Raw genomic sequence first — 12,529 nt, 5'->3', positions numbered from 1 at the left:
CTCTCTCTCTCTCTTTTCCTCTCTCTCTCTCTCTCTCTCTCTCTCTTTTCCTCTCTCTCTCTCTCTCTCTCTCTTTTCCTCTCTCTCTCTCTCTCTCTCTCTCTCTCTCTTCCTCTCTCTCCAGTATTCCCCCTATTTTGTCTATCTAACCCATCCTATTTTTTAGGATACTCCGAGGTCCCAACTCCCCCAGCCCCTTTGTACACAAACACTGGGCCAAGGAAGATGGTGACCAAGAGTAACAACATTAACTTTCACACATTGTACTGGACATGTCCGACTAATCGGGTCAGGCACTTAAGTCTAAGTGCATACACCGGATACCAATTTGTTCCCCTCACATGAATAAAAGGCAGAACCTAGAGATACACTCTGAGCAATGCAGAAAATGAGTACGAGCAGTACTTCCGGAGCACAGTTAAACCTACTGGAGCAGAGCGATGGACCAAGGGACGAGAGCAGTGGGTCAAAAACCCCAAGAGTTCCTTACTGGAGGTCGTTGCCTCTGACAGGCCGCAAAAGACATGTGGAGAAGGCCAGATCCCACATCAGAAGGCGGCATTGTGTTTCAATGATGCAAGCGACCCTCCCGGGTGAAAGGCAGAGTTGGGGAAGAAAGGTCAAGCCTGCGGTACTAACCTTGACTTGTGAATTGGAAATCATAAAACCAAGAAAGAAACGCGCACAGCCGGTGAGTTGGCAAGCGACCTGAGAGACCGGTGTGTGTTAAAGTTTGAACTAGCAACATTATATCGCAAAGTAACCCACCCGAAAGTCTCTGTGAAAGGTACGTTGTTTGTAGCGATAAGGGGAATGAATAGCAAAAGTGAAGTAAGCAAAATCGACTCCTAGAGAAGGGGAGACTGAAAGTTAAACCGTGAGCCTTGAGTCAAAGTGGTCATGCAGTGGTCTGTAAAGAAAGCCACGCACATTCGAAACTCTTCGACACCTGAAAGTAGTCCGAGCCTGACAGAGGGTGACCCGAAGTGTAATAAGCTTGCAGAAGGGAGCCCTCTGGCAAGTTTTTGTTGAACATTGCTGTTAGATGTCTGAGCCCGACAGAGGGGGACCTACGTGAACTTTGTTGTGAAGGGTCTGAGCCCAACAGAGGGGGACCTACGTGAACCTTTTGTTGAAGCATTATTTGGAAGTCAGGAAAAGAGACTTTAACGTAGAAGGCCAGATGGGCCTTGACCCACGTTTTGGAACTGTTTATTGTGTTGAAAGCCGAGCCAGAGTGTGTCATCCTGCCTACAGGGACAGTCTTACTGTGGTGGTCTAAATGGGGAGGAGAGCTGGTTCAACCATGTTTATTCTTTTGATCACTGATTTTTTTTCTTTGCATACATTTCTCATTTACACACTTTTTTGTACAAGATATAGGGCAGGCATAAGGTTTTGTTAGCTTAGGCCATTTGATTTGACAGACCCGACTAAAACTGTTTTGTTTATCGTTTGCTGGTCGAGGCTACTCCGATCTTAGTTACAGGGCAAACTAGGAGTTTTTCCAGCCCCAACAAATTCGTAAGCACTGCTTTGACTGCATGCCTGGAATCCTTGAGACATGACATGTTTATTCATTAAAAGGATCATAAAACAAATGCTGCTGTTTATATTGTGTACAGGGAGAGCAGAGGTGTGAAAGTGCAAACTAAATCCCTGCCCTTCGTGTGCCGAACAGGCAGACTTTCATCTGGTGGTTTGCTCAGCAGGGGTGAGCTGAAGCAAAACTCTCAACATTTTGAATGCATCTCTGGTCTCCCCTGTATTCTGCAGTTGAAAACTATTGAGCTAGTAAAATAGTTTATGAAGTTGCTATGGGAAAATTGTATTTTCTGTAAGCGCTTATTGATTTGCTGATTACCTGTGAGAGAAATCTGAAAGTTAAAGGTTCCAATCCCACCAATTTCCCCCGTCCAAATAATATATAATTAAGTTGATTAATATAGATTTTGCAGAGATCAAAGCTAAATGTTCTTACTTTGTCTCTTGGGTTGAAGTTGCTGTTAACACCCCCAAAATAACTATTTCAATTGGTTCAGTTGCTGTCTTCTCTCCCGTCCTTCAATCAGGTGATTCCATCACAAAGCCTTTTCAATTCTTTATCCCCTTTCTTTGATGATAAAATTAGCATAATCAGACAGAAGATTATAAGCTGCCCCCTTCATTTGCTCTTTCACTGATTAAGGGCAGCCTTTTCGTTCCTGGTCCATGTTTGCAGTCTTTCAGGAGGCAGATGAGGTTCGAGCTACCCTTGACGTGTAATTTGCCTCCCCGGCTAACCCGATCTCACTCAGCCTACTCAAAACTGTCATCTCTGTTATTGCACCTCCTTGTTACTACAGCTGTTAATCTGTCTCCAACTCCTACATCCCTGCACAACTTAAACACGCCCTAATCATTCCTCTTCTGAAAAGCCTACGCTGGACCCATCTCTCCTTTCCAACATTCGGCCTATTTCTCGTCTTTCCTACCCTATGAACATTTTGAAAGCTTTGGTCACTCATCTTCTCCATTCTTTCTTGGAGGATTCTGGTTTTCATGACCTCATACCAGTCTGGTTTTCGTCCTGGCCTGGGCACATAGAATTGATCCTGGTGTCGGCCGTTGATGAGCTAGCCCAGATTGTGGATCAGGGTGGTGTCGGCGCCCTGATCCTGGTCGACTTCTCGCCGCTTTTGACAATGTGGACCATGGCATCCACCTGGAGAGGATTAGCGGGGGTTTCTGGCCCGGCCGTTGGCTGGTTTGGGTCTTTCCTTCTAGAGCATTCACCGTCTCTCTCGTTCTCACCCTTTCTTTCACATTCCAAGCCCCTCACTTGTGGTGTGCCTCAGGGCTCGTCTTTCTCCTGTTCTCTTCAATCTTTATATTCAGCCTCTTGTCAAGCTGGTTCACTCCTTCGGGTTTTCTGTGTTTCTCATATGCGGATGACACTCAGATCTTGGTGAGGCTTGATCTCTTTCTTCTTGCCACGGCTGAGCAGTGTTGTGTCTGTCAGCCATCCGTTTCTGGATGGGCACAAACTGGCGTTTTAGCAGGGATAAAACGGAGGTCCTGATTATTGGTTCCACTCCTGAGTCTTCAGGATGGCCCTTCGGCTTTCTGGCCTGTCGAACTTGACCCCCTAGCTACCCTGTTGCTAGTGCTAAAAACTTGAGTGGGAAGCTTTCTGCTTCTTTGTCCGTGGAGGCCCAGGTCAGCGCTATCTGCGAGTGTGTTCCTTTTAAATTGAGCATTCAGCATAAGGTTTTGCCCTACCATCCTTGTTCACTCTGTCCTGTAGTAGTCTCTTCACTCACATCTGGCTCCATGGATTATTGTAATTCACTTTCCGGGGAAGCCTGGTTTTTTACTCCAGCATTTATGAGTCCTCCAGAATTCTGCAGCCAGGCTGGCCATTGGTGCTGCCCGCTATGCCTTGCACTGGCTACCCGTGGGTGAAGTTTAAGGCCCTCTGTCTTGTTCATAAGGCTTTTTATAGAACAGGACTGGAATATCTGTAGGTGAAATGTATTCATTATGTCTGCTCCAGCTCCTTGCGCTCTTCTACCGCTTTAGAGATTCTTGTTCACTGATTCAAACTCTCCCGGGTGGAAGGTCGTTATTTCTCTGTGGCAGCTACCCTTTTATTGAACTCCTCCCCACTGTATCTACGGGCATTTGTGGACCACCTGTCTTTTCAATGCGCCCTGTCAATCTTTCTATTTTCAGCCCGAGTTTCTCTGTTACTTTCTTCTTGGCTCCTGCATAGTTTACCTCTCAGTTCCATGATGCCCCCCAATGGTGACGGCAGCGCTTAATAAATGCAGCTAACATAACATCCCAGTAAATTCCAAACCCTGTGTAACATGGTACTAGGCCTGCAGCAAAGAACTATATTCAGCCTGCAGGCTAAGGTTATAAAGCAAGTAAGATGGCTCAGTGGGAAGGGTGCTTGGGGCAGAGATGTACTTATAATATCGAAACATAGGAAACATGTTGCCAAAATCATTCCCTTTGCACTGAGCAAAAGTAACCGATGTTACTAAAGAATGTGGCTATATTTTATTTTTAAAAAATGCTCCAGTTTGTGGCAGCAGAAATATTCCTCCTGACATTAGAGAGTTATTGTCTAATAAAGACAAGGAGATACAAGTTTACAACTTAGAAACATTGGACCAAATGGATGTACAAGTGAAACAAATAAGTTAAATACACATGTACATGCCAATTAAAAGTCTAAAAATCGGCACTGTCCATTCTGTATAGGGTCAGCCGAGAACCATGAAGGACTCGACATTACCTATATATTTGTGTCCGGTGTCTTTTACCATGCTCAAAAATAACCACCCGAAAGGGTTGTATTCAGTAGCATGTCAGCAGGGAGCTAATTGATGTAATCACTCCTTTTGGGTGTCAGTGCCTGGCTGGAACCAGAAGGCTAAAGATGGGCAGGCCCAAAAGCAACATTTCAAAGTACAAGAAAACGCATCCCAGTCTCTCCGTACAGTGATTGCATAAATGCATACTATACTTTTCGGGTACTCTTAGTTCCTTGGCACCTGCACAACAAGACTCACCTATGAATGCACATAAATACAAACTGTGCTGTTATTGAACAGTTTATTTTTTGATACTTTATTCCTTTCATGGTTTACACAAACATCTTCTGTGGAAAACAAAAGCAATAAAAGCTCTATACATATAAAGTGTGTTTTTAATTTACAAACTGTTTTTCTTGTCTACATAACTTTATTTATTAAAAAGGCCAATATTTGGCTCAGTGTTTGGCTCTGGCTGAATACTTGTCCCACTATTCGGCCAAAAACGTACATCTATGATTCGGTATACCCCTAGTCCTAATAAATTTGGAGGGCAAGAACTTGACTGAGGTTTTGCTAGCTGCACAGCACTTCCATGAGAAGATCGAAAGACGAAAAGAAAATACTAGAGCCAAGCTTATGGCATTACAGATACAGCAATTTCAACCTTCCCAGGGAAGGGGAAGAGTTCTGCTCTATGACCGGGGGACAAAGACGGTGAAGCGGTGCTCCTCTGCCACATGAACAGTGCCAGAGTAACAAGAGATATCACACACATGCTTACAGCGACCAGTACAACTACTGTAAAGAGGTTGGGCAGTGAAAAGGTGAATGTTCGAATCAGCCTCAGTATGACAGTTGAGGTGGTCAGCCAACTGCGCTGATCTTGTTGGTTGTGCTCCTGCCATCGCCGCAGAATAATCGTTAGGATTGCCAAGGGTTTCCAGAACTTGTTGCACACCACTCGTACCGTTTAATCCTGCTGCTCCCTATGTTGACTTTACTATTGCTGGTCAAAAGGTTTCATGTTGCACTCAGATGAAATTCTCAATGCTGTTGGTATTTGAGGTACGCTGATACCTCACCCAGTGTCTCCCCCCGTGTATGGCCACATTGGGCCCTATTTCAGAAAACATGCTTTCATGTTGGGTCACTGTTCCCCTGAGAATTTGTTTGGGTTCAATTTGTTATGTAAGCTGAGTTGCTTAATCCACTGTTCCCCTGACAGCATATTTCTCGACTTTGCTGCCCACAGAGAACATGAGGTTTGGCTGTGCTACAGGAGATTCACCAATTCGAACCCTGATGACCGATCCAGCACTTCTGTGCTGCAGTAGGAAGTGTTGGACCGATTTCCAGCTCCATTTTGGTCCACCCATGCAAATGACGCTGGTTGTGTATGCTCAATGCCGAGCCAGTCAAGATCATCCTGAATCCAGCCAAACCTCTGCCATGCTTGCCTCAGTTTCTACTATCTAGACCGGCAGAAGAGGGTATCTGACCTGTAACGGAGTCTGTGCTTGAATAGGGTATTATTGTACCTACACAAAGCCCCTTTAATACCCCTATTTTTGCCTACCAAGAAACCAGGTAAAGTGGTCTACCGCATCATCCAAGACCTTAGGGCAGGTAATGCTGCTCTCCTGCCAACCTTTCCTGTGGTCCCCAATCCAACCACCATCCTGTCTTGTATCAGAGCGTCGTTCACCTACTTTACTGTTGTATATGTGTGCTCAGCTTTTTTCTCCTGATCCACCCCTACAGTCAGTGCATGTTTGCATTTACCTATAGATCTGTGCAGTACATGGTCACACATCTTCCTATGGGGTATGTTTAGAACCCCACCTTGTTTTCCCAAATCCTGAAGAAGGATCTTGACTCTGTAGTGTTCCCAGGAGGGTCCACGTTGGTGTACAGTATGTAGATGATCTGCTCCTAGCCTCCCTCTCCTTGTTGAAAAGGGTCACAAGGCATCCAACGATGAGGTACAAATGTGCTTACCCTGTGTGCGATATCTGGGCCATGAGATTTCAGCTGCATAAATCTGCCTGCCTCTATTCTCCGCCCTCTGCAACTCATCCAGAATAGGACTGCAAGACTTGTCCTTGGCCTCAAGGCCAGGGGTTGTATCTCTCCAGGACTGAAATCTCTGCAATGGCTCCCAGTGGCTGCGAGGATCAAGTTCAACACCTTCTGCATTGTCCACAAGGCCTTCTGGGGCCTGGGGCCCCAATACCTTCAACTCTCTCTTCCTAAATAGCTTCCCTCTCAGGCTCTTCGCTCATCCGCCTCCAACTCCTTTAGGGTCAGTCGCTTCTCCAAGCAACAAGTTGGTGGTAGATCTCTTTCTACGGCTGGGGCCTCCCTCTGGAACAGCCTCCCTGCCTCCCAAAAACTTGAGCAGAACCATCTCCGGTTCCGGAAGCACCTTAAAACCTTTCTCTTTGCTTCTGCCTTTTCTCCTCCCCTCCCCTGCTGACCTCCTGACTGAAACTGAATCTGCACTGGTTACCTGGCCACCCTCTGTTCTTGGGCCCAGGTCTCACCGCCTCCAGTCACACACACATGCACTGCCTGCCTGGCAACCCCCGCTCTTGGGGACTGATTCTGTATCCCTATAGTCCCACTACCAGCACTTGACACCTGATGTCTGCACTTACCTTTGCACTTGCCACCTGCTGACCGTTACATTTACTAACTGTTATTCTATGCACATGTACTGCACTGTCCCCACCCCCTTGCCCCAGCACTTTCCCCTTTCCCCCATCCCATGCTCTTGCGCAATCTGAACGACACCTGGCCTAGTAGGATCGTTGTCTGCCCTCCCTTGGTTCCCCCTCCCTTGCCTCGTCGCGCCTTAAAACACTTGTGTATAGGCGCGTTATAAATGCCATATCACATCATATCAGGATCATATTATGACAATCCAATTATGCCCAAGCTCAAGACCAGGAAGCAAATGAGAGGGTTCCTCGGGATGGTCAGGTACTGCAGACAGTGGGTCCTAGGGTATGCCAATATAGTTAAGCCCCTTCAGACCCTCACGCATGATTTGACCCCAAAACACCTGCCGTGGTCTTAGGATGCCTTAGTCATCATAAAGCATGCACTGGCATCAGCCCCAGCTGTGGGTATGCTTGATTATGGTGAGCCATTTGTGTTGTATTGCGATGAGTGCAAGGAATTTGTATAAGGAGTATTAACAATGTTGCACGGTGATGAGCATCGGCCTGTGTCATACCACATTGTAGCCCCAGACACAGTGGCAGCAGGACTCCCGGTTTGCCTGCAGGCTGTTGCCACTGCTGCCTGGTGATGGAAAAGACTTTAATTGGTACACGGTCACCCCGTCATAGTTTCTGTACCCAACTCCGTATTGGCCGTGCTGCCAAAGGGAAAGATACGACGCATGTCTAATTCCTGCTTTTCCGAGTATAAGAAATTGCTTACATCTGCTGGAAATGTTACTTTGAACTGCTGTCCCATCTTGAACCCTGCCTCTCTGTTGCCCACCCTGCAGGACTGGGAACCGCATGATTTCTTAGTTTGTGTGGAAATACTTCCATCACCCTGCAGTGATCTGTTGGATGTCCCACTGCAGAACCCCGACCAGATACTCTTTGTGGACAGTTCTTGTCTCCGCAGCCAGGGGACAGAAGAGCTTTTCTCTGGTTACTCTTGTATGTACACCCCACGCCGCCCTCAAGGCTTTTCGATTGCCCACTGCTAGGTCTGCAAGGTTATAGAACTTGTCGCCCTCACACAAGCATGTACCGTGGTACAGAGTACATCAACCACGATTTTAGACCGAATCCAGGTATGCTCAGTGTTTTGGTGTCCGGTAGAAGCAGCATGGTTACTTGACATCCACCGGTACCCTTATATTGATTGGAAAATGTGTCAGCCCTATTGCATGCGCTACTGCTCCCATCTGCACTGGCCCTTGTTAAGTGCAAGGAACACAATCCAGCTCATTCCTTCACTGCCCAGGTAAATATCCTAGCAGACAATTCAGCTTGTTCAGGCACCCTTACTCCTGTTTGTGTTGCAGTCCAGCAGTCACCAATTGCCTCCCTTTCCAGCCTGGCCATACTCCAAGACCAAGCTCCCAAAGCAGAAAAGGTGAACTAGATTCAGTGGTTATGTAAGTTGGGGCAGGATTCCCTTTGGGGTTCCCCAGACGGCTGCCTAGTGGCGCCCAAGGTACTCTTCTCCTACCAGGCCCTTGGCATTTCTCACTCAGGTAAAAATGCCATGATTGCTTTAGTGCACCGAGACTGGGTTGCCCCTGCGTCAAAACCACAGGATTATTGTGAAAGATGCGCCACGTGTTTAACTCATAATTTTGGCCGAGCGGTTAGAGCAAAGTTGTCTGCACGTCCAGTACCGGAGGGTCCTGTCGGAAATGAAAGCGGGACATTTTGGTTATAGACTTTTATTCAGATTAAAATGGTTGGGAAAATGCCTCTCGTCCCTATGCTAATGAAGAGTTTCCCTACCTAGAAACCAAAAACGAAGCATCTGTCTTGTCAGGATGTCATGAATCTAAAAACCGTCCTTGTTTTTATCTTGACCCTCACACGAAAACAAAATAACAAAGTGATAAGGGAAATGTCTAAGTTAGTGTTTGCAAAAAGTTGGTTTTAAATAAAGATAGAATGGCTTCAACATAAATTTGCTCCAGGGTGGAAAAGACCTTAATTCTAGAGGATGATTCCCTTCCCCTGGATTCTTCATGTGCATCACAAATGTCTTTGAGATTAATAGTTCTTTATGCCTTCCTCGGTCCACAACAGTCTTGTTAGATCAACACAGTTCAGTCTTGTAAGCTCTCCTGCAACAAAAGTTACATCTTTTAACATAAACACTGTTTCTACTTGACACTCTTTGTAGGTTTGCAATTTTTCTGGTATACTCCTGAAAGGAAGCGCCCCCAATTCAGCACGATCCTCCCCGCAATGAGAGACAATAAAGGACTCTCCCGTAGTGGGAATAAGGCCAAGACAGAGTGCGGGTGAGCGTAAGTGGGAGTTTATCCAAGAATAGGGCATGCAAAGAACTCTGCATCCTCCGAGAGCGCTCTGTCTGACAATCGCAAAGACAGGCGTATATCTAGTACAAAAAACGTCATCAGTACCTACACACTATAGGGGGCACAGGTTAATTGGGATTGGGTGGCGTCGACTAACTATAGGTGTTGCTGCAGCGTGGTTGGTCTTGGCGTGAAGACGTCACTGGTCGGCCTCGTGGGTTGGGTTGGGCCTGGCAGGCCAGCTTGAGGTCATCCGCGCGGTGTTGGTACGCTGGGGCAGCCTGTGACAATGACGAATACCTTTCCTGTCTCGTTTGCCCTAGGCCATGCACACTGCAGTTATTCAAAAAACGACATTTAGGTTCATCAATAAATCGCACGGTACTTTATCTTATAAAATAAACTCAACACATGAGGAATGCACCTCGTGAAAGGTCTGGTGGTTGTCGGTTGGGGTAAGATTTACCTGTGTCCTATTGACCGGTATTTTAGGTCACGGGACTGGGCTCTGGGCCTGGGCCGAATGATACATGTCTGTCTGCCGCGTTAGGAGTTATTATATAAATGGGTCTCTGTGTCTTGTCCCAATGATGGGGGTCGTCCTTGTACGGGGTCATGATTCTTGGGGGGTCTAGGGGGGTTTGTGGGATTTATGAGAGGGTGCTGGTAGATCAGTGGATTCAAACGTGGGTTTATTACCGTGCTGTAAATAACACAGGTGGCGGGCTGTGGCCTTGGTTGCGGTGCCGGGGCCTCGAACTCTCTGAAGTAACTCCAGCTTGGTTGGGGGAGGTGAGGGAGCGCGGCACAAGTCTTAGCTTTTTTATCTGGCAGGCTTGGTAGGGTGGGAGGGAGAATGGCCTTGCATATATCCACAAAGGTCTTTTCCTCGTGCGTTGCTGACTATTGAATGCAGAATTCTTATAATGTTCTGCCTTATTTCGATGTTATTTTAGACACACATATATATATATATATTTCAATTTCGTTACACATTTGTTTAATACAGTCAGTTCCAGTACCTTTTCATTACCTAACATTATATTCACTACATTGTGCGCGTATTGTATGTACATTAAACGTTATACAAGGTATTACTAGGTTATGGCCTACAGAGATTGATGCTCGCCGCTTTGGGTGATTAAGAAAACATATATGAGTTCAGGTTTCTACATACTATTGAAAGAACACTTATACAGTTAGAGGTTACACGTTAGGTCAACATCTTTCTCTGTGGTTATAGCAGCACTAGTCCAGACCTGGAGTGATATCATATAACGTTACATTTTTATGGTTTATTCACAGTTTACAGGATCTGTTTAAACAGAGGTAGTTCATTAATACCAATACTTGAATAGTTTTCTACTTTCTTCAGATAGTGATGCTTCAGCTTTTTCCCCGTCACCCCGGCCTCGCGGACCGGGTCATGCGAGGTGCAATATTACATTGTGAATGAGAGAATGTTACAGTGTTGGCATCTCGGGCTTAGCTCATATCCGACTTTCTCATGGGAACGCGCTCGCAGCGGATCTACCAGGGCTGCTGTGGCGGCAGAGATGCATGAAAGGCCCTCCAAAGGTGGGGGCCTCGTTACAGTGTGCTGAACTCACGCCATGCTTGCTGGACAAGATGGCTTCTAGGCCTAACTGAATTTTGGTAAATGCAAGGAAAGGATATGTGTGGGCAATGTCGTCGGCGGGTGAACCCTCCTCCACCAGGGCCCGGGTGGCATGAGGGGACGCCCACCGAGTCATGGTCCTCACCTGGGGAGAAGACTGTAGGTGAGGAGGGCCTCGCGGCCAGTCCTCCCCTACATTTCCCCCCTTTCGTTACTAAAGTAACGAATTCTTTAGCTCTTCCAATCTTCTACATTCTTGTTCCTCTATCACTGCGTTATCCCATGCAGGGGTTCCTTTTCTAGGCATCCATGCTCTGCACACCCCCCTTAAGCTCTCACCTCTTCTAGCATACTCGTCTGGTGTACAAGTTAAATATATACAGTCGCCAGTTTCTTCCAAATCCACCCAGACCTCCTCATACCATTCCAGTTCCACGTCTCGTGGTTCTTTGATAGTGGTGTGCCATAGTTTATCTACTATAAACTTATCATGATACATAGGCACTAACTGGTACCTGGGAGTGTTATCTGTACCTGTCTGTACATGTACTTCTTGTGTCGCCTTAATTGTACCACCAGAGTTGCCCATTGTCACCATCATCATTGCACCGTTAGGGACTGCGTTAGCACAACATCGGAGGCCCACCTGGCACAGGCAGAACACCACGAGGAGGATCACCACAATTGGTATCAAGAACTTCATTGTCATTCCAAGCCATGAGGGAACCCAGGAGAAGATATTGTCGAACCATGAGCTATCTTCAGCTCCACCTTCCATTTTCATCTTCTCGCCCAAGTCATGTACTGCTTCAATGACGTGGGACAGGGACCCATTTTCTGCGTCTTCGGAAGGTACGAACGTGCAGCACGCACTTCCTATTTTTCGGCAAACACCTCCATCGATCGCTGTTAACAGGTCCAGAACATACCTGTTCTGCATGGTCATTAGTCGCAGAGCTCGTAGTTCCACCTTTATTATGTTGAACCCTTCTTCAGTGTCATTGGCCAACTGAATCAGTTCCCACCGTGTGATCTGGAGCCATTTTGCATTTGCCCTTGCTTGGACACTTGAAACTAGTGAGGCAAAAAATGTTTCCACGGAGCTGAACAGGCGATACCTGTCTGGGATCTGTGCCAATAAATCGGATGATGCTTGCGATATGTAGTTCGATGCTCGCTTGTTCCGTGAGAGCTCTTCTCCTTTCCCTCCGGAGGACAGGACATAGAGGTGCGCTTGTGTAGTGGGGAAAGTCACATCCTGGTTCAAGTTTTCTTGCACCCTTTTATTTCTGTCGATGTGGCTCTCTGGAATCACCATTAGGGTTGAATGCAAAGTGGCCATTGAACAGCTGCCACTCCATGCTTGGGGAAGGTGCAAGTAAGCCTTATTTCCGCATACCCAGTATGTATCCATTAGTGCTGCTGTTCCTTTTTTCATGTCTGGGATGGTGAGAGTTTTGTTACAGTTCTTATTCGTCCCCATTGCCACTTTCCCTTCTCCCTTGAAACATAGTTCGTTTTGTATTTCACTTTGTAGCTTGAAGGGTTTCTCCATCGCTGTTACCCATGTTAGTT

General features: G+C 46.6%; 1 protein-coding gene across 3 annotated transcripts in view; it reads left to right on the top strand.

Moving 5' to 3' along the window:
- Positions 1-12,529, top strand: part of CDK10 (cyclin dependent kinase 10) — a 282,956-nt gene that overhangs the window by 39,514 nt on the left and 230,913 nt on the right. The window lies entirely within an intron of this gene.

This window comes from Ambystoma mexicanum, chromosome 1q, assembly GCF_040938575.1.
Source record: "Ambystoma mexicanum isolate Mex_15411 chromosome 1q, UKY_AmexF1_1, whole genome shotgun sequence".
NCBI lineage: Eukaryota > Metazoa > Chordata > Amphibia > Caudata > Ambystomatidae > Ambystoma > Ambystoma mexicanum.
The sequence above is the reverse complement of the archived record's forward strand: the minus strand, read 5'-3'. Positions and strand labels throughout refer to the sequence as shown.